At 35.5% G+C, this 14,754-nt stretch overlaps 1 long non-coding RNA gene across 5 annotated transcripts in view; it reads left to right on the forward strand.

The window, feature by feature from the left end:
* The window catches only part of LOC144317276 (uncharacterized), a 96,278-nt gene extending 82,682 nt beyond the window's left edge, over window positions 1–13,596 (forward strand). For 3 of the 5 annotated variants that reach the window (XR_013383233.1, XR_013383232.1, XR_013383234.1), the window contains one exon: window positions 13,281–13,596. This is a non-coding gene — a long non-coding RNA (uncharacterized LOC144317276). The remainder of the gene's footprint in view (window positions 1–13,280) is intronic. The other 2 variants (XR_013383231.1, XR_013383230.1) reach the window with 1 other exon arrangement.
* The last annotated feature ends 1,158 nt before the right edge of the window (window positions 13,597–14,754 follow it).

Raw genomic sequence — 14,754 nt, forward strand, 5'->3', positions numbered from 1 at the left:
GGCTTGTATCTTGATGAGACTTCCCAGAAATGAGCTTAGACACTCATCTGAAGCCCCAATTTTTGTAACTGTCACCATGGGCACCTCCAGATGTGGTCTGGAAGCCAGCAGAGATTACAGTTGCAGGCCCACAGGACTGTATATATTTCCATATTTTGAAAGCTGCTGCCTGAGGGTCTGGCTTCTAATCAGCCTGAAACTAGATGCTAAATGAGATTCCTCCCCTTGGATCACTGACAAGTCTTGGCCCATCCTCAACAATGAAGGCACATCAAGAATAAATCAGGAGGTTTAGATAATCACAAAGGTTCCAAGACAACCAAGAGCTAGGACAAGTTTGAACAAAAGGTATATCACCTACATAAGCCCACTCCTTCAAGACTAAGAAAGGTAGCTGTTTCACCTAATATATAAAAGCAAATATAGTGAGTCAAGCAAAATGAAAAAAAAAAAACAGAGAAATCTGTTCCAAACAAAAGACCAAGACAAAACCTCAGAAAAAGACCTTAATGATAACAGAGAAAAGTAATCTACCTAATAAAGAATTCAGAATAACAGTCATAAAAATGCTCACTGAACTTGGCAAACGAATGAATGAACACAGTTGGAACTTCAACAAAGTGATAGAAAATATAAGACAGTACCAAACAGAAGCCACAGAGCTGATGAATATAATAATTTACCTGAAAAATACACTAGAGGGTTCAACAGCAGACTATATGAGGCAGAGGAACAGAACAGCTAATTGGAAGACAAAGTAATGGCACTCACCCAGACAGAGCAGCAAAAAGAAAAGAATTTTTTAAAATGAGGATTACTTAAGGGACTTATAGGACAACATCAATCAGAATAACATTCATATTATGAACAAATATTCCAAAAGAAGCTGAAAAGGAGTCCTGAAAGGAGAATTAAAAAAAGGGAAGAAGAATCTTATTTGAAAAAATAATAGCTGAAAATTTTCCTAACCTAGGGAAAACAGACATCTCATTTAAGGAATAAAGTTCCAAATAAGATGAACCAAGAGATTCACACCAAGACACATTATAATTAAAATGTTAAAAATTAAAGAGAGAATCTTAAAAGCAGCAAGAGAAAAACAAATTGCTATTTACAAAGAAAACTCCATAAGGCTATTGGCAGAATTCTAAGCAGAAACTTTGGAGGCCGGAAAGGAGTGGCATGACATATTCAAAGTGCTAAAAGGAAAATACTTCCAACCAGGAATATTCTACCTAATAAGGTTGTTATTCAGAATTGAAACAGAGACAAAGAATTTTCCAGATATCCAAAAACTAAAGAAGTTCGTCATTGCTAAACAGGACTTAACAAGAAATGTTTAAGGGACTTTTTTAAGCTGAAAAGAAATAGCACTAATTTATGACAAGAAAACATATGGAAGTAAAAATCTCACTGGAAATAGTAAACATATAGTAAAGGTAGTTGATTAATCACTTATAAAGCTACTATAAAGGTTAAAAGACAAAAGAGTAAAATGAACTAAAACTATAAAAATTAAGGATACATAAAATAAAAAGATGTAAAATGTGGCATGAACAACAAAACTTGAGAAAGGGTAAAAATGTAATTTTAGAATATGTTCAAAATTTAAATTGCTATTAACTTAAAATAGGCTGTTATCCAAATAGAATGGTATATGTGAACCTCAGAGCAACCATAAGCAAAACCTTACAATAAATACACAAAAGAAAAAGAGAAAGGAGTCTAAACATAACACCAAAAAAAGTCACCAAGCCATTGGGAAGAAAGCAAAAGAAGAAAGGAACAAAGAGGAATTACAAAAACAGCTAGAAAACAATTAACAGATTGGGATAAGTATATACCTATCAATAATTTAAATGTAAATGAATTAAATTCTACAATCAAAAAACATAAAATGGCTGAATGGATAAAAAACCAAGACACATCTACATACTGCCTACAAGAGACTCACTTTAGAAATAAGGAAACATACAGACTGAAAGTGAAGGAATAGAAAACAATACTACATAGAAATGGAAATCAAAAGAAAGCTGGTGTAGCTATACTCATATCAGACAAAATAGACTTTGAAAAAAGATGTAATAAAAGACAAAAGAGTGTAGTGACACAATGATAAAGAGGTCAATCCAGCAAGAAGTTAGAACATTTATGAATATGTATGTACCCAACATAGGAGCAGCAAAATACATGAAGCAAACATTAGCCAACATAAAGGGGGAAATTGACAGCAATACAATAATAAGGAACTTTAACACCCTACTTATATCAATGGATCATCCAGACAGAAAACAAACAAGAAAATATATCCTTCAATAACACATTAGGCCAGGTAGACTAACAGACATATAAAGAACATTCTACCAAAAGCAGCAAAAATAATTTTTCTCTACTACACAGGGAACATCTTCCAGGATAGATCACATGTGAGGCTACAAAGCAAATCTCAATAAATTTACAAAAATTGAAATTATATTGAGCATATCCTCTTACTGCAATAGTCTATAACAGGAAATCAATTACAAAAAGAAAACTGGGCAAACTTGTCAAGATTAAACAACATGTTACTGAACAACTACTGGGTCACAGAAGAAATGAAAGGATAAATTAAAAAAAAGTACCTAGAGACAGATGAAAACAGAAATACAACACACCAAAATCTATGAGATGCAGAAAAAGTGGTTCTCATTGGAATTTCAAGCCTGCCTCAACAAGCAAGAGAAATATCAAATAAACAATTTAATTTTGCACCTAAAGAAATTAGAAAAAGTAAAACAAATGAAGGCCAAAGTTAATAGAAGGAAGGAAATAATAAATATCAGAGCAGAAATAAAGACTAAAAAGATAATAGAAAAAAATCAATGAAACTAAGAGCTAGTTGTTTGGAAAGATAAAACTGACAAATTTGTAGTCACACCCACCAGGAAAATAAGAAAGAGGGCTCAAATAAATAAAATCAGAAATGAAAGAGAAGTTACAACTGATACCACAGAAATGCAAAGGATCATAAGAGACTACTATGAACAATTATACATCAACTAATTAAAACAACTTAGAAAAAATGGATAAATTTCTAGAAACTAACAATCTTCCAATATCTAATCATGAAGAAACAGAAGATCTGAATAGGCTATTAGTGAAGAGATTGAATCAATAATCAAACAAACAAAAAAGTCCAGGACTCTCCACCAGGTTTCACTGATGAATTCTACCAAACATTCAAAGATTTAATACTTACTTCTTTCAAAAAACTGAAGAAGAGGAAATGCTTCCAAGCTCGTTTTACAAGGCCAGTAGTATCTTGATACCAAAACCAGACAAGAACACCACAATTTGAAAAGGCCAATGTACCTGTTGAACAAGATGCAAAAATTCTCAACATAATACTAGCAAACCATATTCAGCATAGATTAAAAAGGAATATACATCATGTTCAAGTGGAATTTATTTCAGAGATGCAAGAATGCTTCAATATCCACAAATCAATCAGTATTATATACCACATTAACAAAATACAAGATAAAAGTCATATGATCTTTACAATAGATACAGAAAAATATTTGACAAAATTTAAAATCTATTTATGATAAAAACTGTCAACAAAGTGTGAATAGAGGGAACATACCTCACCATAATAAAGGCCATATATGACAAACTCACAGCTAATATACTCAGTGGAGTAAAGCTAAAAGCTTTTCCTCTAAGATTGGAAACAAGAAAAGAATGTTCATTCTCATGACTTTTATTCAACGTGGTATTGAAAATCCTAGCCATAGCAACTGGGCAAGTAAAAGAAATTAAAGGTATCCAAAATGGCAAGGAAGAAGTAAAACTTTCACTATTTGCCCATGATATGATTACCATATTTAGAAAATCCTAAAGATGGCACTGAAAAACTACTGGAAGTAATAAATGAATTCAGTAAAGTCACAGGATACAAAATTAACATACAGAAATGCATTTCATTTCTATAGGCTAACAGTGGGGTATCAGAAAGAAAATTAAAAACAATCTTATTTACAATTACATCAAAATGAATAAAATTCCTAGGAATAAATTTAACCAAGAAGATAAAAGACCTGTACTCTATAAACTATAAGACATTGAGAAAAGAAATTGAGGATGACACAAATAAATAGAACGATATTTTATGCTCATGGATCAGAAGAATTGTTTAATTGTCCATATTACCCAAAGTAATCTACAGATTCAATGCAACCCTTATCAAAATCCAATGGCACAGGCACCTGAGTGGCACAGACACCTGGGTGGCACAATCAGTTAAGTTCCGACTCTTGGTTTCAGCTCAGGTCGTGATCTCAGGATCCTGAGATCAAGCCCCAAGTCTAGTTACATGCTGAAGGCAGAGTCTGCTTGAGACTCTCTCCCTCTGTTCCTCCACCCCACTCTCTCTCGCTCTCTCTAAAAATATAAATAAATCTTTTAAAATAATTCCTATGGCATTTTTCACAGAACTAGAACAAATAGTTGTAAAATGTATGTGTAACCATGAAAGACCTTGAATAGTCAAAACAATCTTGAGAAAGAACAAAGCTAGACATATCACACTCTTTGATTTCAAATGACACTACAAATTGATAATTATCAAAGCAGTATGGTATTGGCATAAAACCAGACAACTAGATCAATGGAAGAGAACAGAGAACTCAGAAATAAACCCACACATATACATCATTAATCTGTGATAAAGGCGGCAAGAATATACAATGAAGAAAAGGCAAGTCTCTTCAATAAATGGTGTTGGGAAAACTGGACAGCCGCATGCAAAAGAACAAAACTGGACCACTATCTTATACTATACACAAAAATTAATTCAAAATAGATTAAAGACTTGAATGTAAGACCTGAAACCATGAGAAATGTAGAGGCAGCCTCTATAAGCTGAAATAGAATGCAGATTCTACCCACAGCCTGTGAAAAAGAACACATCCCTCCTGATACCTTGCTCTTAGCCCTGGGAAACCCATAACAGATTTCTGACTACAGAACTGTAAGACAATGAATTTGTGTTAAGCTGCTAAATTCATGCTAATCCATTATCACAGCAACAAAACACTGATACAGTGTCGGGGGTGGGGAAGTCACACAGTTTATATGAGGCTATACTGTCTTCTCATCACAAACCTTAAATCATTCTTGCCATTCAATCACTTCTTTCAAGAAATATGCCTTAAGTGAATATTTTTATATGATTTTGGTTTCTAATTTGTTAGAAAAATTACATAATTTATAGTTTAATGATGCAAATTAAAAACCATGCTCATTAAAAGAGGGAGGACTAGTTAGGTGAATTTTTAAAGCAGTAAAAGAGCCCTTTTCAAGAGCTGAAAGAAAAGGACAGGCAAATAGCATCATTATTGGTCAGATGCACTATATATTGAGGAAAGGATACTTACTGGGAGGGCAAAGAAAGGAGTAATTTAGTATAATACAGATCTGACTCAGGGTAAGAAAGAATTTTCTAAAATCAAGTTGTGCATATAGGAAACCAACTTGGGAGACAGTGATTGTTCAAACACAGATGGTATAAATATTTGGTAGATATCATTAAGGAAATTCAAGCTTCCAATGAGTTATGAACCAGTTATCATTCCTTCAACCCTGAAATCCTGTGATTAATTTAGGAAATAATTTTATGGACTTTATATAAATGATGTAAAATGAGAAATATAGAAAAACAGAATCTAGACATCAGGAATATATCTAGGCAAATGCAAAAGAGAAGAATAAAAAGAAAAGTCAAGCTGAGATAAGAGGAAAAAAAATAAACTCCAAAATGAAATGTCTATTATACTAGTCATTGCTAGAAAAATATATTAAGATTGATTCCTATAAGATATCTCTCCAATAGAAAAAACAAAAATGTGCTATATCCTTGGTATTACAGAGACATAGTTAAAATAAGGAAATGGTAGCAGGGAGGATTCAAAGTATCGAAAAGCTGTGTATACAAGAAGGACATAAACATGATAAAGAGGAGATGGGTGACATTAATGATGATGGATGACATAATATTTTATAAGAGAAATGATATTAGAGTTCTAGCTGACAAAAGGAAATGGTTTTGGCAAAATTTGCAATATGGACAAAAATAGTAGGTAATTCTTAGACATGAATGCATGGTGAGAAATGCATTTTAGGATAGATTTTTCTGAAAATTATAAAAGACGAAAATGACAATACCATTGATCACAAGAGCTTTTAATTGACCAGAAATTGTTTAGAGACTACACTATAGAAAAAATTAAAGAAAATCTGTTTCCTAAATATGTTGAAGAGTGTTTACAGCCTTACATAAATTATTGAACAGTCAACATCCTGAAAGCACATTTACACTTTCATCCTTGGAAATGAATCAAATGTGTAACGATGAAGGCTGAAGCAGAGACGGTGTAAAATGATTCCAGCCTGTCTACATTTACAGTCTAATGGGCTTAGGGTGATTAAGATGTGGCTTAAAGGTTGGCATCACTAACCTTTTTATGTCTCATCTTTATCTTTGTGCAATAAAAGGTCTGACTAAGTGGGCTCTGTGTTTCTTATAGCTCCAGAGTTGGAGGTGGTGCTTGTCAGTAATGACTGTAATATCTTGTTGATCCCAATAATTTTTTTAACTTAAGCCTCAATGTGATAATTCATTCTGCTTGTATCTTTAAGCTTCCATTTATAATGATTGGAAACTTTCATCTTTTCAACATGCACATTCAAGTTTACTTATTTCTTGGCCTCTACCTGCAAATCTTATATTTTGCAGATTGTTGTGAGGGTCCTATCTAGTAATAACACACTAAACTAGCCTAAAGTTGTTTTCCACCTAAGTTATTCATTCCATCACTCTCAATTCTTTACATTGGATTCTAGACCACAAGTAAATTTTTGAAAACGTATGAGTTCTCTATTGTTGTATAACAAGAATGAGAAGTGGGGGTGAGATGGGAGGAGGGTTCACTGGAAATCACTATAGGGACCGCTATGTCCTCCAGATTCCCTGATTTTACTCTTTACTTCTCATCCCCACTCCAACACTAACCCATAGTGGGAGCATTTTATCCTGAGACAAAACAGAGGGGTCCTTTCCAAAAAAAAAATCGAATTAACCACTTGGGAGAGCTTAAGGCTTTAGGTTTGGGTACTGGGGCTTCAAAGGAATATCATCCTCATACTGGCATTTGGAAAACCTGAACTTTTTTTAAGATTTTATTTTATTTTGGGACACCTGGGTGGCTCAGGGATTGAGCTTCTGACTTTGGCTCAGGGCGTGATCCCGGAGTCCCAGGATCAAGTCCCACATAGGGCTTCCTGCATGGAGCCTGCTTCTCTCTCTGCCTGTGTCTCTACCTCTCTCTCTTTCTCTCTCTCTCTCTGTCTCTATCTCTCATGAATAAATAAATAAAATCTTTAGAAAAAAGATTTTATTTTATTTTATTTATTTGAAAGAGAGAGAGCATAAGAGAGCACAAGCAGATGGGAGGGGTGGGAGGAGAGGGAGGAGAAGTAGACTCTCCACTGAGCAGGGAGCCTGATGCAGGACTTAATCCCAGCACCTTGGGATCATGGCGCCAGCCAAAGGCAGACACTTAACCAACTGAGCCACTCAGGTGCCCTGGAAAACCTGAACTTTTAAACCAGCCTACCAGTGAGCATACTCTACCCTCAAGATCTGAGTACACACACTGTGCCCGGGGTGATGCCTTACTTGCCAGAAATCTCACCCACTGTCAGGAAGCAGGTGTGGCACACCAGCAGCAAGAATGACCTGGCATCAACCTTAACATAAAAGAAATACCATAGTAAACCATGAGAAAAAATGAGTCTGACAGAAACACTATTCAGAAGAGAGAAGAGCGTTTAAAAAATTAACCTACCAAACACTGGAGTGAGGTGATAGGAGACAGAAAGGATAACATAAGGAAGGCAAAGGCTTATCTTTATAGTAGGGAATAAGCAAGTATTATCTAGAGTCAAAAATGGAAAATCAAAAAAGATAGATATTTAATGTGCTGTTATAGGAATAATGACTAAAATAGAAAGTAGTTCAAAAGAAAGTTACTTCAATAAATTGGAATGTGGAGCAGGACAAGTGCAGCACCCTGAGCCAGGTGGTGTGCTAAGTTTCTACACATACTAACTCATGAGGTAAATGTCTCATTATCCCCATATTACAGGTAGGGAAACCAAGAAGGCAAAACAGTGTTAAGTCACTTGGCCAAAATAACATGGCTAGTAAGAGATTTGAACACAGACTGGCAGGGAAAGACAGATGTGTCTTCAGAGTGTGGTAGGTATTATGAAGAGGTACAGGATATGGACACAGTTGCCAAGGGGACAACCTAGTGTGAAGAGCCAAGAGAAGCTAATTTGCTCACTTCATTTTTCCTTTTTAATCATCCTTTGCAACTTCCCCCTCTCTCTCTCCCTCTGCTCTGACAGATTCATTCAGCTATAACCGAAGGGCCTGCAGGGTCCAGGAAAATTCTATATCCCTTAATACATCTCACTTTGGAACTCAGATCTTTTCTCCTTGGTCAATACTTGATGGATTTCTTCCTTGTTAAACTACCATCTTCTTTATTTGCTTTTAGCTACTTGATGTCTATTTAAATTATCCCTGTAAAATTAATAATGCTTGGTGATACTTTTTCACATTACAAGTTAACTATCAATTGCCAGAAGAATGTGACTTTTTAGGGCATACTGAAGTCAAACAAATTGGCAAATAAGTGTACCACACAAGTTTGGCAGGGGAAGAGCACCACCATGTCCTGAGAGCATGAATTTCATTTCCCTTCAAACGTTTTTTTCTTCCCCCAAACTAATGATAGGAGACAGGTTACTATCATTGCTAAGAGGTTATGACTAAAGGTTTATAGATCTTCAATTGCCTGTGGTCAGTTCAGCAGATTTTATGACAAATGTGATTTTTTTTCTTTTTCTCTTAATAATCAGAAAATAGCACACGAAATAAGAGATATCAAGTAAACAGACCATGAAAGAACTGGTTCCACGTAAAGTGGCACTTCACGTGCACTGCAAATGAATAATTAAAATTATCTAATTGCAAACCCTGCTGTTAAAATATATGACACTAAGAAAAATAAGAGATGTTAGTAATATCCTTTGAAGAAAAAACAACTGCCTATATTAAAAATTATGCTTGCAAGAAAAACTTATGGAAGGATTTCAAATAAAAACAAGTATCCCTTACTAAAAATACTGATTTAACATTCAGAAATCATAAAATATATAATACATATTGCAAAAACTTCTCCACCAGAAGCATCTCCAGCAAAAAGAATATCATTTTCCATCAAGCTTTGTAGAAATGACTGTATTCTATTTCTAAGTGTTATACAGAGAGAAAATCGTATTCCACAATAGAATCAGATGTGGTCTAAATGGGAACATCAAGCCTTCTTTCTAGGTCTACTCCAGTGTGATTCAGAAAGCACTGGGTTGAGTCAGGGAAACATGAGTTCTAGTGCATTTTGGTCAGTAATTACTGAGTAACATTAAACAAACTGTTTAACATTTATGGGTGTTGATTTCTTCATCTGGAAAATAAGACCATTTAATTACATGATCCAGTGAGGTCCACCCCAGCTATGAATCTGAAAATTCTATCAGATCAGAGCCCTACCATTATGACTTCATTTAAACTAATTACCTCCTTAGAGGACCTATCTCCAAATACAGCCACCATGGGAGCTAGGGTTTCAACATATGAGTTTGGGAGGGCAGATACAAGCATTCAGTCCAAAACAGATAGATTAGATAAATGGATAGGTCCATCTCTCTCCCTTCTGTACCTGGCTGACCCCTAATTTCCTCCTAGCCACAGCACAGACCCCACTCATCAGGAAAGCCCTCCTTGCCCACTGTTTCAGTTGAGCCCCTCCCCTGTACCTCTATATGCTTCTAGCATGGATTACTCACACTGTGTTGTATATATATTGTTGGTTTGGGGGACTATCTTGCCTCCTAGTCAATGAGTTCTTTAGAGGAAAAGATGCTTACTCGTTATTTAATCCTATCTCTGTTACAAGCTAGGTACCCACTGAATATTCAATGATCAGATGAGTGAGAAGACATGGGTCTTAGAATCAAACAAACATGTGCAACATCCTTTTGCCACAATTTCTTAGCTAAGGGACTTTGAACTAATTTTATTTTTTAAACAAACCGAATCTCATATCATTGTCTATAAAGTGAAGATAATGCTATATAATGTTCAGGGTTGCTAAGAGGATTATATGAAGAGTATATGAAAGTGCCCAACACAGTGACTGGTGTATTGTAGGAGCTCAATATACACTACTTTTCCTTCCCCCATCATTTTGAGATCAAATTAATCACCAAATAAGGTATTGACTACAAAAAAAGTACAAAGATTAGTTCTTATTCAAATTTAGTAAAAACAAATAGGATGTATTTTCACCAGCTATGACTGATCTGGAGGAGAACATAATTTCATGTTTGATACTTTCCAGAACTGTGCTAGTTTATTGCCTGAAGAAATAACAGCTGTACCTGCAGCAAAGATGGACTTCCTGGTAGTTAAAAGTGCTCCAAAGTATCACTGTTCATTGCCACTAGCTAACCCAGCCAACTGAGGCACACCCTGAAGGAGTCTTTTAATGAAGTGACTAAAGATTTCCAAGCCACATTTTAAATGCTTGTAAAAAATGAACATCCCAAAGGGACAGGGTTTTAAACACTTAAGGATGTATGAATGGTGCGTAGCACAAAATGAAGTAGGGATTTGGCAACCATCCAACACGAGGAGCTCCCTAATGCTAAGCATCAGTCTGCAGCACAAGCAAAAAGCAGGACTCAGGCCTTCCTTGACAAAGGGTCTGGGCAGCATGCACCATATCCTTTACACCCTAGCCCCTCCTGGTGTTGATTAGAATTCCCTGTGACAAAAATCAGAAACTCATTCTTGTACAGCAAGATGACCATAGTTAGTAATACTGTGTTTCATATTTGAAAGTTGCCAAGAAAGTAGATTTTAAAAGTTCTCATCAAAAAGATGCTCAACATCACTCATCATCAGGAAAATGTAAATCAATACCATGATGAGATAGCCCCCTCACACCTGTCAGAATGGCTAAAATCAAAAATTTCAAGAAACAACCAGTGTTGGCAAGGATGTGGAAAACAAGAAAGCCTCTTACACTCTTGGTGGGAAACTGCAAACTGGTGCAGGCACTGTAGAAATCAATATGGATCTTCCTCAAAAAATTAAAAATAGAACTATCCTATGATCCAGGAATCACACTACTGGGTAACATGAAAATAACATGAAAATACTAATTTGAAGGGATACATGCATCTCTATGTTTACATTGTTCACAATAGCCAAACTATGGAAGTAGCCCAAGTGTCCATCATAGATGAGCAGATATAGAAGAGGTTTTATACACACACACACACACACACACACACACACACACTGAAGTATCATTCAGCCATAAAAAGAATGAAATCTTGCCATATGCAACATGAATGGATCTAGAAAGTATTATGCTAAGCAAAATAAGCCAGAGAAGACAAATTTATGATTTCACTCATATGTGCAATTTAAGAAACAAAACAAATGAAGAAAAGAAAAAAGAGAGAGAAAAACCAAAAACAGACTCTTAACTATAGAGAACAGATGGTTACCAGAGGGGAGGTAGGCAGGGGGATGGGGGAAATAGGTGAAGGGGATTAAGAATACACTTATCTTGATGAGCACTGAGTAATATATGGAACTGTTGGAATCAGTATATTGTACATAAAACTAAGATAACACTGTATGTTAACAACACTGGAATGAAAATAAAACAAAATATACTTTAAAAATATTAAGTGAAAAAAGTTCTTATGTAAAGAAAAAACTTTTTTTGTTACTGTGTGGTATGGATATGAACTAGACTTATTGTGGTGATCATTTTGTAATATATACACATAGTGAGCCATTATGTTGTATACCTGAAACTAATATAATGGTATGTGTTATATGAAATTATATATTAATTAAAATAAAGAAATTCAGAGAGCAAGCATATATTTGGGAACACCCAACCTGAAGCCCAGAGAACAGGAACAAAGCAGAGAAAGGCACGGCCAAGACTGTATCACCCAAACTGCCTACAGAGCAGCTGCCATTGCCCACTGGACACTGGCTCACCTGGACTCTAGTAGACTATACATCAACCCCTTTCAAAACTCATGTCTAACTGATCTTTAGGCCTCTCTCTCAAGAATTGGCTGTGCTCTTAGGAAGTAATTCATGATTATTTTCAGCAAACTCTATTTGTTCCCTAGGGCTCTGGCTTCTACAAGATAAAAAAGAGGAAATATTTTCCCTTTTGGTAGAGGAAAGGAATAATGTCTCCCACCTATTTGGGGAATCCCTTCAAATTTAAGGGATATTTGGCTGCTGTGTAGCCAAATGTCAGCTGTCCAGTACAGTACCTATTATTATCCCTTTTACAGTTGAGGAGACTTGCCAAGAGAACATAGTAAGTGGTGGAAGTTGAGCTAACATCTCAGCTGTACACTTTCCACTGCACTCACTGACTAATCAATTTTGATTTTTAAAAATTGATGAAATTTATTAGCTTCCTGCCAAATCACTTTCATTGTTCTATAAAGACATTGTCTAGGATTTATAATTGTTATCATTCCAGCCACTTAACAGCTTTTCCTTTCCCTTTCAAAAGTATTTCCAGATACTATAAAATCTGGAGTCTGCATCTTCTTTTCTATCCAAGAATAAATCACAGGGACAATACCCTAAAGTTACATGAAAATACACAAGCGGAGGTTCAGCCAAAGAGCCCAATTCACTCAAAAGCAATTGCACTTCTGCATCAGAATGCTTTATTATATACCTCAGTGAAGCCAAGTATCTCACCCTCTCAAGTACAAAGATCATTTAAATGGATGGCTGTGTGTGTGACTCTAATCACTGAAATCTGGGATCAATTATGGAAGTTAGTCAATCCTAAAATTTATTTACTACCTGATGCAGATGTTTACCTTCACTTTCAAATTTCATAGTCAGCTGGAAAATTTATTTAACTATCTCCCAAGATAACCCTTTCCAGATGTAATTTTTCATGCCAGGAGTATGTAGCAGTTCAGTATCTGCTATAGATCTTGTTACTGCTAGGGGGAACTAAAGTTGTGAAATAACCCTACTGTGAAAAATAACATAGGTTGGCTCACTCAAACCCATTTCAACCTCATTTTCTTTTCTTCCTTTACTATAGCTGCTGAAAACTAAAAACTCACCTTCTCTGACTAAAAAAAGGTAACCTTGTAACAAAGTTTCAACCCAAAAAGGTAGAAGTAGAAGATTTCAAAGTATGTCTAAGAGAGTCAGATTTCCTGACACAGGCACCATCACTTTCTCTCACTCTTTTCTTCTTGCCTGAGGTATAAATGTGTTGCTAGGAGCAGCAGCAACCATCTAGGATCCATGAGGAAGGACAATTCAGGAATTGCAAAGAAGTGGATATAACTTGAGCCTCTGAACCACCACCTATTCTGGACTTGTTGCAAGCAAAGTATAATAACAACAAATAAGCCAACATGTGTTTCAGGCTCTATTTGTCTGGTTTTCTGTTATTCACAACCAAAACCAACCCCTCCCTCTAAAGTCTGATAAATAAGAAGTTATTAATTTTCAAAAAAAAAGAGAAGTTATTAATTTTCACTGCAGGGCACACTGCAGTGAGATTAAATGTCCTAGAATGGTATAAACAATGTAGTGGTTTCTGCCTAAACCAATAATAGTATTGATTCCCCAAAGCAAAAAGTCATCTAAATCTGGTGTACCAATGTTAAATAACTACGTTTAATTAAGGTCCTAATAGCAATCAGTTAGATTTATTTTGAAAACTGGTCTAAAGTCACCAAAATCTGCTAATTGAACAAAATAATTTGTTGTAAATTAATTGTCTGTTAATTCATCTAAAAAGTCCTTTGGCATATATAATTAAATATTCTATATTGGTTTCTTTGATCCCTTTCCTAAACAAATGCTTCAGTGTTTTCTTGATACTCATGGAATAGAATCAGACTCCTTGCCATGACCTTAAATGCTTCATGTGAACTAATTTCTGTCTCCAACTTTATTGAATGCCTTCTCCCATCCACACTAGATTCCAGCCAGTTCATCATTTTCTGTCCCCAAGTCTGCAAGCCTCTACCCATCCTGGGATTTTGTCTCAGCACTCTCCTCGTGTTCTGCTTATGATAGGTTCTTTCTTATCCTTCAGGCTATGCCACAAACATCCCCTCCTTAGAGCTGCCTTCCCTGACCACACGACTATGGCAGCCTCAATACATTGTTCATTACATCCATAGCACCTTCTGAATCCACCATTTTAGTCATTTCCTAATGTATTTATGTATTTGTTTATTCATTGTCTCTCCCTATCCTATTCATATATAAGTCTAGGAAGACAGGGACCTTGCCCATGTCCCTAGAAATGTTACCTACAGGACAGAAAATAATTGTTCAATGGGTTGTTTCATTCTTCAGCCAGGTATCTCTCAGCATATCAATAATGTCTCAAACTACCTGTTATTTTTAGATCATGCATAAATAATTAGCAATAATAATATCTAATGGCAATGTAGATCTTACTATGAAAAGGCAGTACTAGTGCTTTTTATGTGTTATCTTCCTTAATCTTCACGATTGTGTGAGGTAGGTGCTATCATTAATCCCATTCTACA

Source organism: Canis aureus, chromosome 7 (genome assembly GCF_053574225.1).
Source record: "Canis aureus isolate CA01 chromosome 7, VMU_Caureus_v.1.0, whole genome shotgun sequence".
Taxonomy (NCBI): Eukaryota; Metazoa; Chordata; class Mammalia; order Carnivora; family Canidae; genus Canis; species Canis aureus.